Source organism: Argiope bruennichi, chromosome 4 (assembly GCF_947563725.1).
Source record: "Argiope bruennichi chromosome 4, qqArgBrue1.1, whole genome shotgun sequence".
Lineage (NCBI taxonomy): Eukaryota > Metazoa > Arthropoda > Arachnida > Araneae > Araneidae > Argiope > Argiope bruennichi.
The window spans coordinates 71,121,769-71,134,249 of NC_079154.1; the positions used below are offsets into that span (position 1 = coordinate 71,121,769).

The following is a 12,481-nucleotide window of genomic DNA, read 5'->3' on the forward strand; positions in this document are numbered from 1 at the left end:
ACCATAGGAATCTCAAAAAATCTGGCAACTTAAAAATATTTAGGTAGTGATTATGCAAATGAAAGGTAGTTTTGAAATTAATAAGATTTCTTATAATATATATAACGAACTAACGTGGACTAATGTAGCTTTAAACAAAAAACTTCATATAACAACATTTTATTCGATTACAATGAAAGTTCATTGTTACAAAAAGTTATAGATATGGGCCAAGTCTTAAAGAAGTATCATAACACTAACATTTTTCTCATTTTTTCCTGTTGGTGTATGAATTGACGCATAGTAATTACAAGCCTAGGTAAATGCAGACGTGTTGAAAACTGGAAGTGACACGCTTTTATAAATAAATGAAAAACTTCTAATATTTACTAAACAGATATGAGATGAAATATAAGAATTTTGATTTAATTTCAAACGATCATTTTATTTAATTCTTATACTAATCATCTATTATTTATCACTTAAATATACGATTCGGAGAAGTTACAATCAATTCATGGGTAACAAAGCTTGCAAAGTTTAATCAAATGCGATAAAGAATAAAATTTTGAGGCATAAGATTCCAATGATTTTTTTTTCCTTCTGAATTTTTAAAAGCTTTTTAGGACCATATATTAAAATTTTACGTTTTCGAATTATCGATATTCATATAAATAAATACAGTTACATTCTAGTCATATAGACACATAAAAGACTCCAGTTTTATCCCTTTTTCACACACGCCGTGGAAGGAAACGGAACGGTTGAATTTTAGCCATTGGGTTATTATGAAAAAATCTCACAAAAAACAATATATGAAATAAAGATTATATCAGCAGATTCGAATCTTCACTGGAAAATAATATCTGTGGTCCGATTTCCATGGTGGTATTATTTTCATAAATTTGTCTTCTCTTTCTTTATTAATTAAACAAGGATCACTCTAAGAATTATGCAATATGACAGGTGCATAAAACTATCGGCAGGTATGTAATAAGATATATATTAGTTTCTGTTGGTGATTTACGCAGTGGATATTTCAAAACATCAAAAGCATTTATTTATATAGACACGCCCAAGAATTCATTACACTAAATGATTTACTGAGAACATGAAGGAAAATCAGGAATAACGTCGAAAGGATTTTCAATCATATAGAAAATACATGTGACGTAAACGTCTAGTAAATGGCGCATGCGTAGCTTACATAATGGCAGATTCTACTTTAGGATAAAGGGAAGGAGAAAATGAGCATTGATATCTAACAGTTTCGTATGTAAAATGAAATTTATTAGCTTAGTAATGAATTTACTCAAACTTAGTAATGAATTTATTCAAAAAATCAGCTCCTTTAAAAAATAGGTTAATTAACTAAAAATAAAAATAAACCCTTTTATTGTAATTCTAACACTGTTAACAACCACTCTTAAACAATAATTGATAGCTTAGAATATCGGCAGAGTTAATCCCGTACTAACTCTACCAATTCTTGTTTCATTAGTAAATGTCAAACGAATGGGTTAGCTTTAACTAACCGATTTAACCTTTCAATGATTTCTTTTTTGCCTTCAGAGACTTTTACTTCATTTATGTAGGTCCATTTTTATTCGAAATCCCTAAATAAATATTCGTAAAAGAATCATACAATGTCTATATTTCTTCGGTCATTAAATCGAGATTTCTGTCGTCTTTTAATACTTCTAATCTTGTCGGAGTGCTTAAGTGATTGAAATAGATAAAGATAATTATTCGGGTTCTGCAATTATTCTGGCATGTAAATGGAGATACATGACTCAATAAAATTCTCTCAAACAGATAACTCTATCTGAAAGAGGAAAATTTTTTTCAATAATGACTCCTCCGATTCTTACCGAGTGTACTTAAATTTAGTCAATTTACTTAAGTAGTACAAAATTATTCGTCTGTCTGTAATATCACTATTGAATATTCCATTCCTTTTACTGCATTATAAATATTTAAGAGATATTTCTCTTCTCTTTTAACCTAGAGATAATTAACGGGGATATTCTTCGCTCATTTTCTCAGATTACTTACAGTGTTTTTGTTTGGCTGTATCGTATTATAAAAATGATTTTGTAGGCATTTTCGAGCTATAATTTTTTTTCAACTGATAGTTTTGAACAAGAATTTAAACTGATCCACAATTTGAATAAATGCCATTTGTTAAATCTGAAACATGTAATTTTTAGAGATCTTGAATTATTTTTTTCACATATGCACTAATCGATACGCTGACAAACATAACATCACATCACTTATGCGACTGTGACTAGTGACTTATAGCAGTTTAAATATTGTTGCGGAAGTAGGTACTGAAAGATGAAATAGATGCTGAAAGATGTCCTGTTACTTTTCTGCTGGTCTTCGTTAAAAAACGAGAAAAAAGAGATTGGGGAAAATGAGTTGTCCCATCGAGTATTTTGAGTTAGTATCAATTAATTAATATTATGGTAGCAGAGATCACACCGAAAGAATTTACTTATTCAAAATATCTAATTGGCATTAGGCCTTAAACGAAATGGAAGCTGGAATATGTCTGGTTATCTCTCTGCTAGTCTTCTTTAATAGATAAGAGTGGAGTTTTTGCATTAAGCATTTTGTACTAGTATCCACTCTGGTTTACTAAAATAGTTTTACGCAATACCTTAAATAGGTCTAGGAGAGAAATTACAGAGATATATTTATGGTAATAAATATTGTACAGAAATGAACACAAATCAGTCTATGCCAAAGACGAACTGAAAAACAAAAGTGCAAATTAAATGGTAAAGTGAAAAGAAAATACGCCATGGAACAAAAATTTTTTGGCCATGAAAAATACACAGAAATGTTGCTAAAAAAATTGTTCCTGCGAAATTTAGACACAAAATAGAAAGAAAATGTTATAAATGCAACATGAAAAAGGGGTATTACCTTGTCGTCGCCAAGCAAAATTACTGGCTTGGCGATGATAAGCTGGTTTTCACAGAAGAGTATGTGTATTGAGAAATATTGGTAGTAACCTATTATAAATAGACCTTAAAGTTAAATATTAGCTCTATACCTTAAAAAGTACTGGCGAAACTATCGCTAAATGTTGGTGATTTTATGAGCATCCATATTTCTGAGGGAAAAAAAGTTTCATACTTTATCCAAACGGTCCATTGCGTTTCTCAAACAGTACAACCTAGGAAACAACTTCTTGTTGCATTTCATCTAAACTTCTAAATAGAAATCTAGAATTTATGTATATATATTTATATAAAAGTATCTATTAGATGTTAGAGAGCAGAAAAAGAAAACTACAATAAAACAGTAAAACCTTGATGGATATAATGATACTTGAACAATAGATCATATCTGAAGAATCAGCTAAAATATATTAGAGGCACATTCAGGGTTATTAAATGCTATGAAAGAGTGTATATCTTTTCCCCTGTAGTCAACTTAAGGGATCGCTACTAACATAGAGATAGAATGAAATTTTTAGCTTTTGTTTCTCTGAAGATTTGTTATGAATATATTTAGACTGTTTATTTATATTACTTAAACTTTAAAAAAAGGAAATATAGAAGGAAAATAAAAACAAGTATTCTTCTTTTAGAGCTCCAAATTTTTTTGTATTTACAAGTAATTTTATTACTTCGGAATGAAACTCGATTTTCTATTGTATATGTTCCATATTGTTTAGATACTAATTGATGGGGTGTGACATACAAATTAATGTCTCTATTCTAATATGCTTCTGTTATTAGAAACTTGCTTCTTCGAAATTTTTTACTTATGATTTTCTTCCATAAGAAAGATTTGATATCATTTTTTTTATATAACTCTATTTCTAAAACTACTTTTGTAAGATTTTCGTTGCAAATAATTATAATGATAGGAATTTTACTATTATAAATTCTTATAGAAACTCTAATATGTATTATATAAAACGACCTATGAAAAAATATACAATTCGTGAATCAATTTTAAAACAAAAATCATTTTATATTCAAGTATATCATAACTTTGAAAAAAAACTGAAATACATTCAATATTACCTTGAAGTAGTTACTCAATTCTAAATATCAAGGAAAATTGCTCATTTGTATGGGATATATAAATGGAATTGCAAATTTGTTTTTAATGATTGAAAAACATCTCTAACGAGTGTTTTTCATTTTCTTTAATTCCAAAAAGGATAAAAGGGTTCAGATAGAAACTATTTATAGGCAGTGTCAAGCAGCCTATAGGTACTTATCGTGAAATAATTATTACTACATTTTATAATTCATTAGTTGTGAATATGGACATTGATACAGATTATTATATAAAGTTATTTCAGATAAAATATTACCGAATTTTCTAGCCATATTTTTTTTCCAGAAAATATAATATAGTTTATATTCTTTAATTTTATAAAATATTTAAAATTTCTGATCTCATTCAGTTTTGGATTATAAAATATTTTAATATTAATAAACATGTAAAATCAATAAAAAATATTTATATTTTTTTCAATCAAAATCTTTTATTTGATAATTTTTGAAAGATTGATGTAAAAAATTTTCATAAGATTTCAGTGAAATTTTTTATGTGATAGAAAGTAGTTGCGACATCCCAATGATTTATAAGAAAATATTGTCAAACTAAATATCTAGTAAATTAACATAGATTCCGGGAGTACTGTTGGATAAATTAAGAATCCGCTTTTTTCATTTAATTCATTTGCTTCCGCAAGAAATGAAATGAAAAGAAACACGTATAACATTAAAAAAATCGTTATAATTCGAACTGCTAGACTTAAATATTCCTTTTTTTGCATTAAAAATAGGAAACATTAAATTAAAACAAATTTAAATGTAAAACATTTTTGTACTTTTAAATGCAAAAAAAGTAAATTCGAAGATTTGTCACCTAATACCTTAGTAAAATCTAAAATGATTAAATTAAAACTTATAAAAATATAAATATTTGTTTCAATTTTTCAATAATTTAAAAATTTTAACTTTAAAATATTCTAATTAAACAGTTCTGTTTAAAGAAAATGCAAATAACAAATAGATTATTTTTCTTTAGATTTTAGTAATTCAAATTGATCTTTTTCTTAGCTTTCTAATTAATTACGAGTTCACCTTAATTTTAGACAGCTTTGAAGGAAATGAATAATTCTATTAAGTAATAATCTTTGTTAATTAATGAATCAAATTTTCAGAACAGGAAGAAAATTCCTTGGTTGCTTTGCATTATTAATTATAAAACTGCTTGTTTGAAGTTTTATTTTTATTTTTGATGAATATTAATTTTCTAGAATTCATAAATATATTAGCTATTTTAATAAGTTTTCTGAAGATTTCGTAATTTCATGCTTTTATTTGTTAAGTTTTTATAAATTCTGTAGTGTTATTTATTTTTATAAATTCGTTAATCACGAACTTAATTTATTCAATAATTACTGAGAATTTTGATATTTCTGTAAAGTTTTCCTTAGCAAAATATGGATCATTTCTTATTTGCTTATAAATTATTTTACACAAAAGTGGATAAAATCTATTTTCTTCACGAATTTCCTCCGAAATCATTTCACATGTATAGAAAATTCTAATTCAAAAGCAAGGTCAATCATTTAATAATTCCTAAAAAAATGTATTGTCTATCATGAAAGTAACTACTAATTATTCGTGATATATATAATTTACTTTTGAAAATATCCAAATGAATTACTAAATATAAAAATCTAAAAGTTGCAGAATATTAAAATATTTTGAAGATAAAGAAATTGTATGAATTTCAAACATTTCAACACAAAATGAATATTTTTTTTATCAATAATGTTTCTGCTTTTCAGGCAACAGAATATTAAAAAGTTCCTTTGTTTGTTCACGTCTTCTAAAAAGTTTCATTATTTTCATTTAATAAATATCTTCAATTATCGGCGATATTGCAAAATCTTAAGCGAATGTTTCGAGTGAAAATAAACAAAAATTGGTTTTATTTTTTTGTAAAAAATTAAAATTCAATATAACACTTATTTTAATTTAGTCAATTTTAACAAAATTATATATATATATATATATTCTGCTTTCAGAAAGTAAATCTCATTTAACGAGTGTTTGTTATTCGTACTATAGCCGTTGATGTTAGTTTACTCATCCGTATGATCTCATAATCTTATTTGTTCCATATTATTGCTAGTTTTTCGAACGTTTTTACCCTATTGACTGTAACTGCGTCATTTTAATTCTTGCAGTTCACTATTTGTCTAAACACACACATATACACACACACACACATATTTCTTTTTCACGCAAAAAGATGAACAGTTATTTTACCTATTTTAAGATTTTTTGGTAATGCAATCTTAAAAGTAATTCAATCGAACTAAAATTAATTATATATTCAAGAATATGTAGTCTATACATACTGAAAATCCGGATTTTTTTTTCAAATATTTGTCTTTAGTGGTATGAAAAGGTAGAAAATTTTCTGGAATTCTACATTCCTTCTATTTATATGAATGATTCCTGAAAAAAAATATCATGAAGTTCTTTTTAAATTTGATATTAATTTTTTGACATTGATACTTCACAGAAAGAAAGTCCATAGCAGTCAAAACAATTCAATTTAAATATAATACTGATATATCAGAGAAATAAAAATTAATTCTTTCAAATGCCAATGGTTAATTTAAGTACGCTGATGTGCCTCAAAGCATATTTAATCATAGGAAAAAATTATTTTTAACAATGATAAAACACTTTTCTTTATTTTATTAACAAACAAACAATATTTCCTGAATTATGACCGTTGTTTAAGAAAAAAAATAACATATATTCCTTACAGCAAACCTGAACCCATTTGATTAGATAGTTTAACAAAATTCGCTTTAACAAATTTTGTGTTTTAATTTATTGAAAATGAGAATTGAAATGAGAAGTGAGAAAATGAAGAAAATGAAATTGAAAATGAGAATTGAATGCTTATAAGCGAAACTATTAGATTCACTGACTGGATAAAAGACAAGCATATATTTAAATTTATAAGTGGGAAATATAAGAGCAGAAAAAATTATTTATTATTTTTTATATTCTAATTAACATTATTATTTTTTATATTTTAATTAGATTTTTCCCTCTCAAAGAAAAGCATTATGTACAGATATTTTTTTTTTAAATTAAGGTAGATAAATAATTTTATCTAAAAGTTCTTTTAATTAAAAAGCTTTAAAAGAACATCCAAATTAGCCAGTCTTAGTTTGATATATTTTTGAAAGAAAATATGAAAACATCTTAATAAAAGACATTTTTAAAATCAAGTTTATAAATTAGATATAAGAAATATATAACAAAATTATATCATTAGAGGAAAATATGCATATATTTTTTTCAAAGAATTTGCTTTTACTGAAAAGGTTTTCTTCCAATGGAAAATAATTGTGTTAATCTAAATTTTTTAAAAAAATTTAGTAACTTAATTCATAACATAGGTCACAAAGTTTCGAAAAAATCTTGGCTTATTATTATTTTTTAAGATCTATTCTTTTTCTGTTTAGAAATGCTTTAATTTTGTATCCAATTTTTAACAAAAATTGCATTGACTACAAAGAATAATAATTTAATTAATAACAATTTGATAATTTAATTAATAAAAAGCAATAACAAAATTAAAATAAATAAATTGAAATTTCTATTGAATATTTCATTGATTGACATTTTGAAAAAATAAAGTCTATCGTTATTAAGAATTTTATCATATTAATTCAAGCTACAAAAATATTAAAAACCGGTTATTTCCAAAGATCCTACATAGTGAAGAAACCAAACTGCATTATCGTTTGATTTCATTATCTTTATATCCTTACATTTCTATTTTTTATTTCGCTTTTAATTTTAGATTTTCCTCTAATTTTCCAAGAAATATAAAATACTTCGTATTATTTTGATGCTCTTAAACTATTATTTTATTTTTGTTAAGCAAAATTACACTATTTGTTGTTTAAGAAACATGAAATTATGATGCAAAATTAAATTACTAGAACTTCGGCCCTGCAACTTAAGTGATAAAGTTGTATGTATGTAGAATTTTCATTTAATACCTAACTTAAGGATTTGGATACAGTTCTAAATGAATTTCTGTTATGTAATTATAAACACTTTCTCATTAAGTTGTAGCAAATATGCATATTTTGCATTTCATTATTTCGAATAAAGAGAGAAATGAATTCATTTATTTTGTTATTGACTGACAAGTTTTAAAATAATTTATCGTAAGCTTGCGTTTCTAAATGTATTCCTTATATATATTTTAAGTTTCTTAATATACAGTGGCTCCCAAAAGTGTTCGTACACCAACAAGAATCAATTAAAAACCTCATTATTTACCATTATATATTCTTATTTTTACATGAAAATTTTTCATAGCATATTTTTACAGTTCTTAATAAAGCAGTGAAGAATAAATTTTAATTACGATGCAAATTATTTTTTTAAAAATGACAATAAATAAAATTGCACAAATATAGGACACAAAAGTGATCATACACTTTAAAAAAACATCACTAAATATGAAATTTTCTAAATTTTTATAAATGTTTAGTATTTAATAGGATATCCTTTATTCTTTGTAACAGCTTTTAAACGTTTGGGCATAGATTTAACTAAACGGTCGGTTACTTCTGCACCGATCTTGTTCCATTCTTCGATCATTACTGCTTTCAGTTGAATTTTTGATTTAATGTCGTGACTTCTTATTCGCACCTCTAATTCTTTCCAAATATGTTCTATAGGGTTTAAATCCGGGGATTGAGCTGGTGTTTTAAGGGTTTGAGGGCAATGATAGAGGCAAAAAAGACGAACATTCATGGCCGTGTGCTTAGGATCGTTGTCTTGGTAATACACAAAGTTGTTTAAAATGCCCAATTTTTGTGCTGACACTTTTGAATCATTATTGAGAATATTTATATAAACTCTATGATCCATTATACCATCAATGAATATTAAATTGCCTACTCCAGCCGCTGACATACACCCCCAAACCATGACACCTCCACCGCCATGTTTTACTGTTCCAACTAAATTCTTGGGATTAAGTTCTTCGTTTTTTTTTCTCCATACAATGATTCTCCCATCCGACCCAAAGATGTTAAACTTACTTTCATCTGCAAATAAAACACGATTCCAATAGCTCTCTGGCTGGTTTATCATAGATTTGGCAAATTTAAGTCTAGCAATTCTGTTCTTCTGACTTACAAAGAATTTTCTTCGTGCAGAGCGGCCATGTATACCAGCATTCCGAAGAATTCTACGAATAGTTTCACAGGAAATAGAAGTTCCATTTGATTCATTATATTGTAGAGTAAACTTTATTGCACTCAGACGTGGATTTTTTAGAAATTTACTCACAATATTTCTTTGACTTCTAGCTGACAGAATTTGAGGGCGACCATTACGAGGCTTGTTTGCAATCCTTTTTCCCTCTCTGTAACGTTTTATTATGCTTTGCACCGTCGAATGAGGTAGATTAGTTATAGTTGCAATGCCTCTAATTGATTTTCCAGCTTTAAAATGAAATATAATTAATTTTCGTCTAAACTCGTTTCTTTACGAATGCGCGTCATATCTAAGAATAAAGTAAATAGAATAAATATTTGTGATATTAAATACTGAAATCAAACGATCTTAGTGTATTTTTCAATTAGAAGAAAAATAAGCAGCAAAAGATATTTTTATGATGAATTTAAATAAATAATGTTTGGATGTACGAAGACTTTTGTCTTCTAATCTTGTGACATTTATTTATTTATTTATATTTTAGAACATTACTGCTTGATTTTTTATACAAATATTTGTTCAGTTTTATTAAGAACTATTTAAAGATGCTAATTAAAAAAACCAACTAAAAATGCTTTATTAAGAAGTATAGAACACAATTTCTGCAAATTTCTTTAGTGTACGAACATTTTTGGGAGTCACTGTATAAATTTTCTGAATAATATATTTAGCAAATCCATGAATGTAATGTTTCTATTTTTAAATAATGAAATATAAATAAGGGTAAGAAAAATCCTTTATTAGAATTCTATTAATTTCTAGTATTTGAAGGGTAATTGTTTTTTATTTTTAAGAAAATCTTATTATATGAACTAAAAATTGAAATGTTATGATGTTTCACGGTATATTTAATGTAAAAATTCATTTTAAACCAAATGAAAATAATCGCCATGAGAAAATTTTTAAAATCTAAGCGTTTGTTACACAGAAATAGAATACTGAAATAATGCCTTTTAAAATTTTTAATGAGGAAAAATACATAGAGAAAAATACAACATTTTTGGCATATAATGTACTTTTAATTACTTGGCAATTATATTTTATTCAAACTTTATGTTTGATCGTATGCTTTTTAAGTTTCGTATTATTTGAATGTTTCAGGCCATTCTAAAAACTGTTTATTCGAATATCAAAAACGATTTTCTGTATAAAATTAGATCAATTAACAGAAATATAAGATAGAAGAAAAATATTTGCATGACTAATTAGTAATTTGTTAAAATAAATGTCTTTTGTGTTTAGTCAAGTTATACATTGAAGTTCCTTTTGAAGAATAGCATGAGCTATATTGAAATGGAAACGCAAAAATATAAGACTTGATACGGCAGCAACACGGTAATTTATGCCTTGAGTTATCATAATTTAATTTAGAATACCGTAGTCATTTGACCTTTCCTGATCCAGTGTTTTAAGACTGCATTCTTATTTAATCTAAGAATGCAAATTCATTAATCAGAGGAAGAAAATTATGATTTGTGATTCTATTCTTAAACATCATTACTTAGAAGCTAGTGCATAAATAAGTTGCCTTCAGCAAAGGACTTCTCGCTGAAGTCAAATTGCTTCTAAAGAACTTTTCCTACTTTTGTCTAAAGGAAACAGAAATACCGACATCAGATCCTGAAAGTCTCCAAAAATAATATGAGTTATTTTGTTCAAAGTTACCAACAGGAAAGGTCGAATTGAATACAAATCGAATTGTAGTTCAAATGTGACAGAAACTAGTCATAATTTTTGTCAGCTATTTTTTGACAGTTATCTGACAAGGCATCTTTTAGAGTTCTTTAGACTTTCGCTTTATTCAATAGACTAGTTACCTTTGGCGACCAGCTGATTCACCGAGGGCATTCGTTTTGTTTAATTTTAGTGAAATCATTTAGATATAACTTTATACGCATACCATCAAATTTTCAGACATTAAAACCGTGTTTCTTTAATTATTTTATATTTTCTCTGTTCATTATGCATCTGAAACTTATTAATGGATAACAGTTACATGACATCATGGCGCTATTAAAAACGCAAAAGTCTCGCACATTCTATCTTCTAAGTATAATAACTTCTCGTTTTTATCCGTCTTGTAAACTACGCAGCTATAAAGCCAAATACTTCTTCTTTAGCTTTCAACACGAAAGAAAATCATGCTATAAGATTGTTATAAAATTAAACAACGAAAACGATTTGAACTGAAGAGAACAAAAATTAATTCATTTTTGGAAATTCGGTTTAAAATTATTTTTGAAAAATTGCCAAAAGTCACGATTTAAAAAAATGTCACGGCTTTTAAAGTAGCATCATTAAAAAGATAATTATTTTTATTTTAAGATGATATAAAAAGCATTGGTATTGAAATATTTTCGGAAATTAATGTGGAAAAAAATGCCAAAATTTACTTAATTTTTAATTCATTAAATTAATAGTTAAAATTTCAAAAAAAAAAAATCACACCGAGGTGCGTATTTCCACTCTCCAAAATATACATATATGCCATGTGGTAGCTATAGGTCAAGCGGTCTGGCATGTAGAACGCTAACACACACCGAGAAAGAAACACACACACACGCACTCATTTTTATTATTAGTAGAGGTATTATTTTTAACTGCCTCAGAAAAAAACCCAGTCATTCAGACATTATTTTTTATAATGCTACATATTTTTCCTCTTCATTAACATTATAGTATGTTCATCGCTTTTACAATCTTCATTTGTCAATGATGCTGTCGTCAAATCTTTAATATCTTTCTAATAAATCGTATGACTTTTTCACATTCCTTTCATTCGAAAAAGGTAACTGACACTACCTTACATCTTTACATCTTAACATTACTTTACATCTTAATCTTAACATTACTTTACATCTCAACATTATATTACACATTACATGTTTCCTAAAAAGTTAAAGTGACTAAATAAACCAAAATTTTTATAAGGGATAGAAAATATTACAAAATGAAACGTGAAAATAACGAAATTTTCATCCATGCAAAATGAATTTCGGCAGAATGATTTTCCTAAATTTATCAATAACATTACATTAAATAATAATAAAAATTTCGTAATAAAGTATTTGAAAATCAAATTAACTCAAACAGTTTACAAGTATCATTTCAAGCAGTACTTGTTATAATTAAATTTTGATTCATTTAATATTTTGTAGAGCAGCCATATAATTTGTTTTATTTGATAT

The 12,481-nt window shown here is 26.3% G+C and overlaps 1 protein-coding gene across 2 annotated transcripts in view; it reads right to left on the bottom strand.

The window, feature by feature from the left end:
* LOC129965499 (otoferlin-like) overlaps positions 1 to 12,481 on the bottom strand; it is a 515,039-nt gene that overhangs the window by 279,619 nt on the left and 222,939 nt on the right. The gene's annotated exons all lie outside the window — the stretch shown is intronic.